Raw genomic sequence first — 16225 nt, 5'->3', positions numbered from 1 at the left:
GGGTTGGGGGGAGGAGGTGGGGAGGGGACTATACATCCCAGTTTGTCCAGGACATTACCATTTTATGCCTGTTGTCCTTGCAGGTACTTTTTTACTATGGTAGAGGCAAAAGAGGTAGAGTCTCTTTTAAGAATATAGTATTTCAGGTTATAAAACAATACGTATAGAATTTTGAAAAAATTCTCTCTATATAAAATAGACCCAGAAAAAAATCTGGAGAACTACACATTAGAATTTAACAGTGGTTACTCTTTGTGGTGGGACAGTTTTCACTTTTTTCTTTATATTTCCCTATATTGTCTAAAAAATTATTTTACTAGCCTAGCATATATTACTTTTCACACTTAAGAGGGAGTTATTTCCACTTGTTAAAATGCATGGTTTTTTTCTTTCTGACTCAAATCCTCATCGCATTTCAAAAGCAAGCACTACTCTTCTTTAATATATGTTATTCATTAAGAACTGAGGCAATGTGATACAGTGCAGAGAACTTTAGCTTCTAAGATACTGAAAATCTAAATTCAAGAACCAGCTTTGCTGTGGAAAATATGGAGCCTATCTAATTACACCTTTCAGGATTGTTTAGGGAACCAAATGAGAATCCATGTGTAAGTGCTTTAACACAAGAGTATACTAATGTGAGCTACAATTATTACTACAAGCACTTGAACACACCTATGCAACAGCAGATCTCATACATAAAATGAGGGGGTCTTATTAAGTGAGCTTTAATTCTCTTCTAAGTCTGATATTCTGGTAATAACACCGTCCTCTTAACTCAGCCTTCTACCTGCAACTAATCTATCTCTTTGGGAGGTATACCTTTTTTACGGATAATGGTTCCCGCAACTCCAGGTTTTCTATCTTCACTAGGACACAGCCTGCTCTCCACATTCTTCTCTTATGGCCCTGATTGCCTGAAAATTAAAGAAAATATGTCTGTTCTCTCCAAACAGATTTTAAATCCCCTTTTAATCTAATTTATATTTCATGATCTCCATCTGCTATATCCTGCAGTGTAGAGCAGTGGCTATGCACATGGACCCTGGAGCCAGGCTGCCTAGGTTCAGATCCTGCCTCTGCTATGTCACCAATTCTGTAATGCAAACTTGAACAATTTACTTAATGTCTCTGCCTCAATTTCCTCATCTGGAAAACTGATATAATGACAGTGTGTCTACTGCATAACGTTGTTGTGAAGATTAAATGAATTATAAATTATATATAAAGGACTGAAAACAGTGCCTGGTGTGTAGTAAATGTTAAATATGATTGAAATCCTTTTCTAACACTGTTTTTCTAAAAATATAATGCTTGCAGGCTAAAATAACCACCATTATGTGCCTTTTGTTTCTTCTCATTGAAAAATGTCTTATTTACCCTACCAAAAGTTTCTCCACATCACTATAATGAAGTCATACACACTCTTCATCATCAGATATTCTTCTTTATTCTTTGTTCAAACCCTCTAATCCACCATATTCCAAATTTTTTTCCTCTAGAAAATTTGTTCCACTAGTTCTTCAAGATGATGTGGAGGGGAAAAAAGGTTCAGGGATCAAATAAATTTGGAAAATGCTGAGTTAATATTAAACAAGTTTCTTTACTGTAGGTCTTTTACACATTAATATGTACTATTACACTCCAAGAGAGAATAAAGTACACATTGTTTACCAAGTTTATTTGATCCCAAAACCCTTTTGTCAAGGAGCCACACTGGGAAATACTGCTGCTCCAATTTTTTGACAACCTTTAATACAAAATATGCTATGTTATGTAAACTCAATATTTTTTAAATATGATTCACACACAAGGTCTGATCTAAAATTTATGCTGAGAAATCTAGCTCAAATAACTAATAACTGCTGCCCTGCGCAAAAAACTTTTGAAATTTCTGAATACAAACAGTGACCTCTAAAAAAACAAACACCAATGACCAACTACACACGTCAGGTCACAAGCTGTTATCTCATGATGGGATGTCAGCCTATTTATTGGCCAAACATCCTTTAAACAAAGTTTTGTGATTCCATATTCCCAAGCTTTCTCTGAATTTTCAATAATAAGGACTTTCACTCTTCCCTTAAAGGAATTCTACCACAGAACCTTGTTAAATCATCTCAGAACCAGTTCTGGCATAAATGCAATGCCCTAGAAACACAATTTACACTGTTGAAGAACTATCCAAAAGAATACCACCTAACACATGAAGAAGGAACAACAGAATTTCACTATTTTGCAATCCCTGATGAATTAATAAATCCAAGCAATGATCACCACAGAGAGAGAGAACAAAACCTTATGTACCTCCTGATAGAAACACAAACCACTCCTATGAACTACTCTCACCAAAAAAAAAAAAATCCGACAAATCTATCAATTTACAGGAAATTCACAAGACAGAAGAACATGTTACAAGACATTACGGAGAGGCAATCTGCAAAATGAGACTATGGGAAACTTCTCAGGGCAAACAACTTGCCTTTTTTTTTTTTTTTTTGAGGAAGATTAGCCCTCTGCTAACATCTGCTGCCAATCCTCCTCTTTTTGCTGAGGAAGACTGGCCCTGAGCTCACATCCGTGCCCATCTTCCTCTACTTTATATGTGGGATGCCTACCACAGCACGGCTTGCCAAGTGGTGCCACATCCGCACCCGGGATCCGAACCAGCAAACCCGAGCCGCCAAAGCAGAATGCGGGAAATTAACCACTACGCCACAGGGCCGGCCCAACCTGCCTTCTTTTAACAAAAAATTTTAAGAAAGAAAAAAAAAAAGATGGAGAGAGAGTCTAAACATTAAAAGTGATTTAATAGGGGCTGGCCCCGCGGCCAAGTGCTTAACTTCGCAAGCTCCGCTGCAGGCGGCCCAGTGTTTCGTCAGTTCAAATCCTGGGTGCCGACATGGCACTGCTCATCGAACCACGCTGTGGTGGCATCCCACATGCCACAACTAGAAGGACCCACAACTAAGAACATACAACTATGTACTGGGGGGCTCTGGGGAGAAAAAGGAAAAAAAAATAAAAATAAAATCTTTAAAAATAAAAAGTGATTTAATAAACATGTCAAATAGTTGTAAAGTATGGGCCTTATTTGGATCCCACTTTAAGCAAACTATGTGTATTACATAGTTTACATATGGAGCAATCAGAAAAATATGAAACATGATTACATATTTGATGATATTAAGTACTTGCTATAACTTGTTTTTGGTATGATAATGGTATTATGCTTATTTTATAAAAAGAGAGACTCTATCTTTTAGAGAATGAAATATCTGAAATTACAAATTAAATATGTCTGGAATTTGGCTCAAAAAAGTCCAGGGACTGGAGGTGGGGTGGTGGTAGATGGAAATATAGAGGAAACAAGACTGCCTACAATTCTTGAAGCTCAATGATGAGTACATAGGAGCTCTTTATACTATCCTCCCTACTTTTATATTAGTATATGTTCCAAATATTTTGCAATAAAAAGATAAAAACAAAAAATCACTGTCCAGGAATTGACTTACCTGCCTAGGAACTGCAAATAGTCTTTGCAGATTCCCATAATAGATTAATACACAGTCAGGCATAAGTGAATGTAAATTTATGATGATCAAATTATATTTATAAAGTACTACAAGAAATCATTTGACATGAATTTCACTAACAATATGATAAACTCCTCTATATAATTACTCTTTTTACAAGCCTGTTAACAATATTTAACCAATTTATGGCTTTCCATGAAAAAATACAGTAAGTAAAAATTTAAGTAAGATTTATTTCTTAATTTTTATTTATTAAATAAAGCAACAGTCACAGAAAAAAAACTTGCAGACAATATTGCAGAGTCATCGCTATCTTTCTAGTCCTATGGGCCTATGGTACTTCTGGAATTTATCATCAGCAGACTTATTGCATAAGCACTCCAGCTCACTGAGGTCCAAACAGGACTCGTTTTATCTGTGTACAAAAACCCTTTCCTGCCTTCCTACTCTGAAATAAAGAGCCAAACCAACAGATGGCAGACCAAGCGGGAGGGGGTGGTGACAAAGAGGAAGTTACAAGAGAGCACCATGGAAAAAGAAAATAACACTGAGAACTGAAAGATACAAGAATTTAAGAATACAAAATATTCAGCAATTTCTTAGATTTTTGAAAAACAAAGTCACATTTTGTCAATCGTCAATTAAAGCGACATGATTCTGTGAATTTGCATGACTTTATTCCCTTATACAGCATACCTTTAAGAGTTATGAAAAGTCCCTCTTAATATCTCAGACCAATTTAAATTAACCAAAACAATTCAAACTATTCTCAAAGTGAATAATGGAAGCAGGGAACATACTAAACTTTTGTCAGTATTTCACTACTACTATATGTTACATCAGCCTTTTCAGAAGCTACCAAACTTTCTTTTTTGACTTCAAAACAGTAAAGCACCCCCCATGTCAATCTACAATATAATCAAAATAGCATCAATATTATTGCAGCCTAACTGGTAAAAGGTTTTAGAATTAAAATATTGGTTTAAAAAAGATTACAACAATGTTGCTATTAGAATTACAGTTTTAATCTAAATTATATTTCTTAAAAATATCTAGGCTTTCAGTATAACAAACATTAAGAACAGGGCATCTCTGCCTATTCACCATGCCAAATATCTTCTGCTTTCAGATTAAGCAACTTTCCACTCACTCATTTAAGAGATCAAATCCATTAACACCACACAATGCAGAAGTCCACTGCAGAAGTCCACCACTCAATCTCTGGCAGTTTTGCAAAAGAATAGCCACTTCCTTTATGAACAGAATCTTCATGAAAGAGGATCTAGCAACTAGGGTTACTCAAGGGCTCATTCCTCGGGCAGCTACCTCTCTCCTCTGTGGGAGCTTGTTAAACGGCAGAATATCTACCCTCCCTACCTCACATAGGTGTTATGAAGATCAACTGAGAAAATGTTTACCAAAGGACTTTGTAAACTAAAAAGCTATATACAAATGTAAATCATTATTATTTCACTACTTGTTTGCCCTCTAGACAGTTTGCAGACCAAACTTGCTCCATAGTATCAGTGGATTTCAAGGTCTACCAAGAAAAATTTCATATTTCAGGGCATAAAGATCCACTAATATTCACCTTGCTATGACAAAGTCCAATCCTTATACGAATTACTGTTCTCTTCTGACATTTATTCCCCCTCTGTGACAGAACAGAATTAGAAATATTCTTTAAGAAGTCAAAGCAACACGGGGCACCTAAAATTTGTCTTATTGTCACCATGAGTTCCTGAACACCTATGAAGAATGGTCCTGCCCACATGACAATACTTGGATTGGATCAGCCAAAAGCATCACACTGGGGCTTGCCATTTCCATGCTCTGCCCACGCCCCCCAACCCCCCCCCCCCCAAATTCCACCAACACCCTCCTTTGTTTCTGAATTCTAATCCAGGCTCCACCACTTACTGTGATCTCGGGTAAATTATTTAACCTCTCTGTGCTTCACTTTCCTTATCTACAAAATAAATGGGTTAAACGTGGTTTAAATAATTAACAGAACCACCAGATTGAATGTGGTTTAAATAACAGATCAAAGTGCTTAGAATAGTGCCTGGTGCAAGGTAAATGCTCAATAAACGTTATCCTTTCTATGTGCAGCTGTCTACTCCATCACACCACCTTCACTAAATCACATAAATCTTCCCATCATTCCTTCTTTTCAAAAGAATGAGCAATTTTGAGACAGCAGAAACTGTGACATTATTGACAAAATTTCATTATACGTGACTGAATACGTGGTTTTATAAGAAAGATCAATGATGACATAATAAAGATACTGGCCCCCACACACTTTTAAATTATATTAACACATAGATAATATAATCTTCCCAGTTCTAGATTAGTTTATCCTATATTTCTAATACTATCAGTTAGCAAAGCTACTTACTTGAATTCTATCACGTAAAATTCTCCAGACAATTTTATGGTACAGTGACTAACAGGAACGGTCTTAAAACAGGCAAAAATTAAAAGGGCATCTATAAATGCTACTATATTAAATTTTAAAACAGCTTGGACAACAGTGTATTCCCCCCAAAATCAAAATCAATAGAGACTTTAAATCAAGCTTAGAGTGAAAAAAAAAAATACCTTCCCAGAGCAAGAGAAATTATGACTATTAACATCACTACCATTATAAATAGAGGATAACCATAGAGTATGTTAAACACTGCAACAAGCACAAGAGCTAAACTCCAAGCTTATCTTTTACATATTACTGAGCACATCCTATGCACAACTATATGCTCTTGATAACGTCATAAATCCTAAATCTTAACACTTCATATGTGAGCACCCAATGCAAAAAATTCACAGCGTTGTTTCTTAAAAGTTAAGAAACTATTTATACTTTCTAAATAGTTCTCCTTTGGCTTAATAGTTCTCCTTTGGCTTAAAACCTTAAAAAAAGTAAAATCACTTAATCTAATTTAAAGACAATTTTACTCCAAAGACAACTTCCTAGAGCTGCATCCCTGACTGACTATGTGCCAGGGACTTTTCTAGGCACTGGAATGAACAAGACATATAAGATTCCTGCTCTCATGAAGTTTACTTTCAGTGAGGAAGAAAAATAAACAAATAGACAAATAACTCATTAAATTTCAGGAAGCATAAGTGCTATAAAAAATAAAGCAAAAGAGACAAAAAGAAGAGGGGGAGGTGATCGCTATTTTCTATAGTGTGATCACTGAAGATCTTTCTAAAGAGAGAGACTCTGAGAACCCCTCTTTAAGCAGGCACCTCAACGGTGTGAGGGAGCAAGCAGTGCAGAGATCTGAAGGAAGAGCACTCCCAGCAGAGCAAGAACAAACATTGAGCCCTGGAATGCACATGGCACGACCAAAGAATATAGGGATGTTCAGTATAGCAGAATTGGAATGAACAGAAAGAGGTAAGCAAGGACTAACTGCATCACAGAGGACCTTGTAGGCAATGGCTGCGAATTTGGCTATTATTTTAATTGTAAAAGGAAGTAATTTTAAAGTATTAGATAGAAAAAAGGAAGTAATTCTAAAGTATTAAATAGAGGAGCGGCCTGATTAACCGTTAAAAAGATCATTCTAGCTATGAAGTGAAGAATAGACTGTAGGAGGTCAAGTGAGAAAGCAGGGAAATCAGTTAAGAAAGTATTGTAATTATTTAAGCAGGAGATGATGGTGGTTTAGACCAGAGTAATAAGGCAGAGATGACGATATGTGATCAGATTAGAAATATATTCAAAAGATGGAGCCAAGAGGATTTGGTGACGGCCTGGTTATAGGGTATAAAGAAAAGAGAAGAATTACAGATGACACCTAGGCTTTCGGCCTGAGTGACTAGTTAAATGATCCTGCCATTTACTAAGAGCAGATTCAGAGGAAACGATGAGGAAGGAATCACACCTTCCGTGCTGTGCAAATTTAGTTTGAGATGCCTATTACACAGCCATTTGAGATGTGGAATAAGCAGATGAACCATGACTCTGGACCTCAGGGAAGAGGTCTGGCCTGAAGATATAAACGTGGATGTCAATCAGCAAATAGATAGTTTTTAAAGCCACAGAAATGGATAAATGTAGATGGGAAAGACTTTTTTGTTTAATCTTCACATCAGACCTACGAGGAAGCAACTATTATTATTCTCACTTTAAAGATCAGGAAACTGAGGCTAAGAGATTAAGACTTGTCCAACATCATGCTGCTAATAAGTGGGAGAGTTAGGGGGAAAACACAAAGATCTAACTGACTACAATGACCATGACCTTTCTCAACTGAGGTTCATCTGAACGACAAATCTTGAAGTGAAAATTGGAGTGAATATTTTTCTCAATTCTCCCAAGGATGATAGATAACTAACGTCATTCTAGATGCACTGGACACAAGTTAATTCTTTACATACAATGAATGTCCAAATGTCCTAGAGCATTGGGGTTTAGTTTTCTCTTGGAACCCCAGTTGAGAAAAAAACTATTATTCTGTTATTACTATTCCACCACCACCACTACTACTACTACTACTACTAGGAATCATTTAAAATGAGACAGAGATTGGTGAACAACTTAAGTAACCACCCTGTGACTTTTCATGGCATTCTCTTTGTAACCAGTAAAATCAAGTGTTATTTGGGGGTTTTATAGCACCAAAGGTGATTTTATCTTAAGACCACACCAGACCTCTACTGCTTCCATTCACAATCAGCACTCAGCATCTGTTTTCCTGAGACATTAGTTCATCAGAAGACCACTAGAAAGTAAGCTTCTCCGGTACAAGAATCTTCGTTTTTTCATTAATGTGTTCCAAGCACCTGGAACAGTGCCCTTTCTGGGAAAGAACCGAAATTTCCAGCCTCACTGGGCAGACCGTTACCTAGTAAAATGCAGACTTTTTCAATGTTGTCTTAGTTAGCTTGGCACCACTAAAATCTGATAGGATTATCCTAATCCAGAACTTACTCTTGATTTCATCTTCCTTAAGATTGGCCTTCTTTCTTATAGAAACATAACAGGTTCCAGATACGGCCATTACTGGTCAAATAACTACCATACTATGGTTTCAATATGTATTGTGTGTACTGTTCAGAATATCTAGCATACAATGTGAACCAATAACACTATATTATACATACTCTACAGGAAAAAATATTCTCCTTACAATTTCAGTTACCCTCTGTTAAACACAAGTATTTCAGAGCACAAGTATTATGAATCAATGCAGCAACTCCATTAAATGCAAAAGGTTTCAAATGAGCAACTCTGGCTAGACCAGAAATTGCATTCCAATTGATTTCACCTGCACATAATAACCTACATGTATCAGTGCAATATTAGTAGACAATCTATTTCATTTTCAAGCTATAAGAACCTGCCAACCATAGGCATTAAGTGCCCTTCCACAACAGGTTTGGTCACCTAAATGACTACAGAGCCTTTTTTAAAATCAGTCATCTCTGGCAAAAAAAAAAAATTAAAAAGCACACCACCACATTCTGTTGGTGAGGCTGTAGGGAAAACAGGTGCTCTCATACATTACTGGTGGAAATGCAAATTAGTACAACACTTCTTGGGGTAAACTTGGTAATGCCTAACACAACTACACATGCACTTAACTTTTTTTTTTTTTTAAGAAAGATTAGGCCTGAGCTAACATCTGCCGCCAATCCTCCTTTTTGCTGAGGAAGACTGGCCCTGAGCTAACATCTATGCCCATCTTCCTCTACTTTAAATGTGGGACGCCTACCACAGCATGGCTTGCCAAGCCATACTATGTCCGCACCAGGGATCTGAACCGGCGAACCCCAGGCTGCCGAAGCGGAACGTGAGAACTTAACCACTGCACCACCAGGCCAGCCCGCACTTAACTTTTGACCCAGCAATCCCACTTACAGGAATATATCTTGAAGATATACGTCTAATAATACAAAAATACATATGCACAGATCATTTATATTGCAACACTGTTTATACTGCAAAATATATGAAACTAACCTAAATGCCCATATATAGAAGAATGGTTGAAAATATTAGGATACATCCACAGAGTGGAGAACTATACAGCTGTAAAAAAAAGAATGCAGAATATCAAAAGAATGAACTGATTTGAAGTGATTTCCAGGATATACTGTTAAGCGAAAAAAGTAAAGTGCAAAAGAGTATCTATAATAAGCCACTCTTCATATAAGAAAGAAGGGAACAAGAAAACGGTTTGGCGGTTCCTCAAGAAGGTAAACATAGAGTTACCATATGACCCAGCAATTCTACTCCTAGGTATACACCCAAGGGAACTGAAAACATTTGTCCACACAACAACTTGTACGGGAATGTTCACAGCAGTATTATTCCTAACAGCCAAAAAATGGAAAATTAAATGTCCATCAATTGTCGCATGAATGAACAAAACATGGGACAGACATGCACCACATAACATTTCGGTCAACCACGGACCACATATACAATGGTGAAGATTTGTACCATATGGCCTATGTGTATAGTAGGCTATACCATCTAGGTTTGTGTAAGTATACTCCATGATGTTCTTGTAAGGATGAAATCACCTAATGATGCATTTTTCAGAACATATGCCCATCGTTATATGACATATGACACTATAATCATATAATGGAATACCATTCAGCCATAAAAAGGAATGAAGTACTGATACATGCCACTACATGGATGAACCTTGAAAAAATTATGCTAAGTGAAAGAAGCCAGGCACAAAAGTCCACATATTATATGCTTCTATTTACATGAAAAGTCCAGAAAAGGAAATTTCATACAAATACAAAGTAGATTACTGGTTACCAGAGACTGGGGAAGGAGGAATGAGGAGTCATTGCCAATGCATACAGGGTTTCTTTTTGGGGTGATGAAAAATGTTCCTGAATTAGATAGCAGTGATGGTTGTACAACCTTGTGAATATACTAAAAACTACTCAACTGTACACTTCAAAAGCGTGAGTTTTGTGGTACATGAACTGTATCTCAATTAAAAACAACCAGGAAAAAAAAAAGAAAGGAATATACACAATCTGTTCATTTGTGTAATAATGGAAGGATAAACCAGAAATGGAAGAGACTGGTTACCAACACGGCATGGAAAACAGGTGGAGGAAACTGGGGGGGATGCGAGTTGGGTAATAGGAATAAGGAGTGACACTTCTCTGAGTATATCTTTTTATGTAGTAATGTTTAGTAATAGTAATGTTTCACATACCAAAGTAAATAAGTAAACAAATAATTAAAATCAACCAAGATTGGAGGAACCCAAAATGGAATACAAAGAGTAAGAAAAGAACCTAACTACATTACAAATGAATAACATAACCACACTAACGGGAGTGAGGAAGAAAAGAACTAACCTAAGTAACTTTGGAAAACAGTATTTTGACTAGATACTGTAAGGTTAAAGACAAAAAAAAAAGGGACACAAATACTGCACTCTAATGAGCAAATACGTTTCTCATAAGGGTATGATTAGCAATCAGGTTCTACCTGATATGCCTTCTAAAAGTGAATAAATTAGTATACTACAGATAATGAGAGCCAGGTTTCCCTCTGTCAGAAAAAAAGGTACAAATAAAAAAAGGGGAAAGGTTGGAATGAACCTTGTAGTGTTGGACTGGAATAGAAGATATCAATATGAGCTCACGGTTTTTAACATACATAGAAATAGATGTGTGTGAGTGTGTGCACGCATGCCTGCTTGCATGCGTGGGTTAGCATATACACATATATTTCCTAGCACTGAGGGCCTAGGAGCAATGACATCCCAATGAGCACACCTAGCACCCAGATCTTGATTTAAATTATTTTCTCCAATAAAAGGAACCAGAGCTCAGAGAAGCAGTTGATTCCAGGACTGGCACAAGGAAAGATACAAGATGAGCATGGAACAGCCTGTGGTGCCAGAATATAAGGAAGTGCCCAAAAAAGGGTGGAGGCCAATCTGAAAGAGCTCCTAATGGCCAAAGTTGAAACAATTTAAGCAACAAAATAACGATACTATTGGATTATAACCCATAGAATAAAATAAATACCCATGAGATCATATTTATATAAATAATGATTGATTGAATAAATAAATGAGGAAGGGACATCTTTTCCTTACAGAAGAATTCCAATAATAAATGTAAAAGGAATGAGGGGAATACAAAATCACCATGAGGTAAATACCACAGTAATAACTGTTGCAGAAAAGATCCACCAATGGATCAGTGAGAGAAAGTTTGAGGAGAAACAGTATATCTGCATAGTCTTAAAGCATTCCCCCAAGATATGTATCAATTACAAAAGGAAGAATAGTAACTTGACAGGGGACAATACAGCAGAGACTACCTTAACAAAGCAATCAAGATTAAAATATTACTAGCAATAAGATATAACAACGCCATGTACCCTCTAATATGATACACTGAGAAGGACACGTCACTTTTTGTGGTTTTCTTGCAAGTATACTTAACCTCAATCTAATCATGAGAAAAACATTAGACAAACCCAAAATGAGAAAAATTTTACAAAGTAACTGACCAGTACTCATCAAAAGTGTCAAGGTCACGAAAAACAAGGAAAAACTGAGGAACTGTCACAGATTGGAGGAGACTAAGAAGATACAACAACTAAATGCAATGTGGGATCCTGGAACAGAAAAAAAAGGCATTGGGGAAAATGTGATGAAATTCAAATGAAGTCTGTAGTTTAGTTAACAGCATTACACCAATTTCCCAGTTTTGATCACTGTGCTATGATTATATAAATCACGAACATTAGGGGATGCTGTGTGAAGAGTATACAGGAATTCTCTGTACTATCTTTGCAACATTTCCGTAAATTTAACATTATTTCAAAATAAATAAATAAAATCCATTAATCGATCATCTTATACAATTGTCGTATTTCCTTGCTCAGGGATCTCATCTGGAATTTAATATTCCCATTAATTTAGAGGGCCCAATAAGTAACAGCAGAACAAACTAAAATCATAAAAATCAGATCTGGCATCTAAAAAGTAAATTATCTACACTATGTTCCCTTATATTTTTTTTAGTTAAAAACATTTGCTAGGTATTGTGACTTTACTGACTTTGCAAACTTCTTTCTAAATAAGTGATCAATGTTTTATGTTTTCAACATCATGATAATCTGCAGTATGTGCCCATACAAGGCATTTCATTTGTCTGGTAAGCCAAAGTTTATTTACATTAAAATTTTATCCTCAATAGATTATAGGAAGTTTGTTACGTATTACCGCAAAGTTGTCCAACTACAAAATTCAAGTTCTGGGGCCAGCCTGGTGGCGCAGCAGTTAAGTTCACATGTTCCACCTTGGCGGCCCGGGGTTCATCGGTTCAGATCCCGGGTGCAGACACGGCACTGCTTGGCAAGCCATGCTGCTGTAGGCGCCCCACATATAAAGTGGAGGAAGATGGGCACGGATGTTAGCTCAGGGCCAGTCTTCCTCAGCAAAAAGAGGAGGATTGGCAGCAGATGTTAGCTCAGGGCTAATCTTCCTCAAAAAAAATAATAATAATAAAATAAAATTCAAGTTCTCTTTCACAAGTCAATTTGCTTTTATCCTAACACAAATTTCTCTCCACACTCCAAACCATAAAGTTCTCATTATTATTATTTTAAGTTCTGAAAGTCTAAATTTTAAAAGATCAGCTGTTCAATGTATCCAGTCCTTTTTTTTATTTCAAACATCAAGATGGAGTAATTTAGTATTTGGGGAGGGCAGGGAACACTTAGGACATCAGAACTGTATTGCTATTTATTATTTGCATCCTCTAATAACCAACCTAGCCCCAATCAACAATACAGTCTTCAAAATTCCTTTAATCAAACAGGATTTTCAGGAGATGTTTATATTAATAAGCAGACTAAGTGCCAAGTTTACATTTGCTTTCTCCTTTATCCACCACCAAGATGCGTGCATTGAGAGTGGAATACATGACCAGCAAATGAATGGGTAAGTGTCACATGTAAACAGCATGACTAGAAATTTAAGAAGCAAAGCGATAAGAACCTTAGGGAAAGCAAAATTCATAAAAGTTTAGAATTACAAGAGGCCTTAATAGACCATTTAATCCATTCTGATGACAACTCCAGACAGATGACAATCTATCCTATTTTTAAAAGCCTCCAGATTTCCAACCTCCCTAGATGTCTCATTCTGCCATATAATTCTGTCATGTGATTCGGGGGAAATATTACAAGACTATCCTTTGCCCTACCTAATGATCTATTTTCTCAAATAATAGAACAATACATTTTAACTCACTCCCAAGATACGCAAACGTGTACAGGTGCATAATACACATGCATGTATATATATATGCACATATATGCACACAGGCACCTAAGACACTCAGTTTTGCTTGTATAAACACACACTATAGAAACCCAGACAAGCAAAGGCACATATCCACCCTATCCCAATCAAAAAAGCACTAACAACATCAAATAACGATTTTGACCTAAAAATAACCAATGGAAATTAATTTTATAAAACCTTTAAGGTAACCAGGTTTCTTCTATGAATAAACAAAGCTTATCTGTTTTCCACAAGTACTGCTTCTTTTCAGTACCCACCACAGGCAGAATTCTAAAAACACATATGTACTGGATCCAAGCAGAAAGTAATTTTTTAATGTTTGATTGTTAAAACCATTTAGCTAACAATCATTTTGGAAAAAGGCCCAATGAAATAGATAGCAATGACAGAGTACAGCCAGTGATAACGAACAAGTAACCAGTTTTAATCAAGCAGGCCAAAGAAGTGACTCAAATAAAACAAATCATTTTTGGAACATATATAGAATGGGGAAGTCCCAATCAACAATGAGCCAAATACTACTTGAAAAAATTAAGCGTTAGGAAATACACTAAAATGTTAACCATGACATGCTATCTCTAGAAATTGAATTACAAGGATGAGTTAGTTTGTTCAGATTCGGTATTCCTATTATTCTGATTATCCATATTTTCTACTGTATTATAGACAATATTTTAAAATTAAGGCAAATTCTGTCCCCGTGTTTCACAGCAATTTAGGATGGAGAGCATGTCTTTTATATAACCTCCAGAGAGAGGTGGTACTAGCTCCGGTCCTCCCCGTGTCTCCCGTGAACCTGCCACCCATCACAGAAAAGGTTTCATCATTTTCCCTGGGACAGCTCCCTGTCATCATCATCCTCATCTCATCCCACAGGCTAAACAATGCATCTCGTCTCCCCTCCAGGTAGCAGAGGCTTTATAAATTATTTTATCGAAGTGGGAGATTTGGAGAAAGGTTTACTAGATGATGAGCTGCCCAAGGCAGAGGAAAGGAGAAAGACACCTCGTCCCAACCTCCACCCCTCAGAAGGCAGACGGCAACAGGGGGCACCGGGGTCACGGCTCTCTCGGATCCCGAAAGAGTCGGGCAGCCGCACCCCCAGCCCGACCCCGGCCAGGACAGCGGCGCTCGTTAGCGAAAAAGGGGTGGGGGAGAAGGTCCGAGACCCGACCCGGAGGGCCGAGAGACATGTGCGGCGAGCGGCGGGAGGGGCGGGTCCTTCCGCCCTCTGGGGCGAGCGGCTCGGCTTCGAACGCGGCTCTGAAGGCGCTCGGGCAGCGGGAGGCCTCCGGGGCTGGAGGGCCGCACCGCGCCGAGGGCTCCCACAGGCCTCGCCCGCCGCCCACCCGGGACCCCGGCGGCCCCGCTCGACAGCGGCCCGGGAACGGTCCCAGCCGGCCCTGCCCGCCGGCGCGGCACAGGCGGCCAGGAGGGCAGAAGATGAGGGGTTACCGTACGCTGCTCCGGAGCTGGCAGGGTTAGGACGCGGCTCCAGCGACCCGAAGCCGGCTCGGCAGCGGCTGCGGCGGCCGCGTCCTTTATTTTTGCTGCAGCAGCGGCGACTTGTCAAAGGGAACGACGTAAGAGGCGGTGGCAGCGGCGGCAGGCGAGTATCGCGGGATTTGGGCGGAACTCTCGCGCAGTCTGGAACCCTCACCCCGCCCCCCAAGCCCCGCGCGGGAGGCGAGAGGGGCTGAGGGTGGAGCGCCGGGGCGAGGTTGTGGGCAGAGGGAAAGAGGGAAAGGGATTCAATGGGAGACGGGAGCCTAGGTTCTGGGGACACCCCGTCCCCGCGCAGCCCTCACCTTTCAGCCCTCGCAGAGTCCGGACAGCCCTGTCCGCCCGCGGAGACCGGCCTCTGCCTATGAGACACAATTGGGGGCGTTTCACAAAGGGCGGTGAGGAGTGGGGGGCCTGCCAGCGCCCCCCGGTATCCTCGTGGTGAGCGGGGAAGACCGCCCGGCGTCCTAGTGCTGCGGGACGCGGCGACGCGTGGAAGCTGACGGCAGGGGCGGGGCGGCCCCACCCCTTTATCTCGGCCGCGCGCCCCGCGCTCTGCGCTCTTTATCTCCCGTCCCGCCCGGCCAAGACCTCTGGCCGGTTGATTTCAGTCTCATGAAAGCGTTTCACTTGACCTACTTCCATCTTATTATTCATGTCTTTGCGCTGCAGGACTGCCAGAACCCTGCAGATGCTGGGGGCTGCCACTCCTCGGTTTTCTTTTCCGCCGAGGAACGCGGAGGTAAATTGTCCTTTGGGTGACACATCCTTGATCATGACCCCGACCCCTGCAATGAAGTCCCATGAGGGGAGGGACCCTGACTGGCTTGGTCATCACTGTATCCCCAGCACCTAATACCGGTG

General features: G+C 39.2%; 1 protein-coding gene across 50 annotated transcripts in view; it reads right to left on the bottom strand.

Moving 5' to 3' along the window:
* Positions 1-15868, bottom strand: part of HERC1 (HECT and RLD domain containing E3 ubiquitin protein ligase family member 1) — a 204183-nt gene extending 188315 nt beyond the window's left edge. For 17 of the 50 annotated variants that reach the window (XM_070234906.1, XM_070234975.1, XM_070234937.1 and 14 more), the window contains exon 1: positions 15319-15473. The gene's annotated coding sequence lies outside the window, so the exon portion shown is untranslated. Of the gene's footprint in view, positions 1-15313; positions 15647-15666 lie in introns of those variants that run through there. The other 33 variants (XM_070234926.1, XM_070235108.1, XM_070235114.1 and 30 more) reach the window with 7 other exon arrangements.
* Positions 15869-16225: the final 357 nt, after the last annotated feature.

Source organism: Equus caballus, chromosome 1 (genome assembly GCF_041296265.1).
Source record: "Equus caballus isolate H_3958 breed thoroughbred chromosome 1, TB-T2T, whole genome shotgun sequence".
NCBI lineage: Eukaryota > Metazoa > Chordata > Mammalia > Perissodactyla > Equidae > Equus > Equus caballus.
The sequence above is the reverse complement of the archived record's forward strand: the minus strand, read 5'-3'. Positions and strand labels throughout refer to the sequence as shown.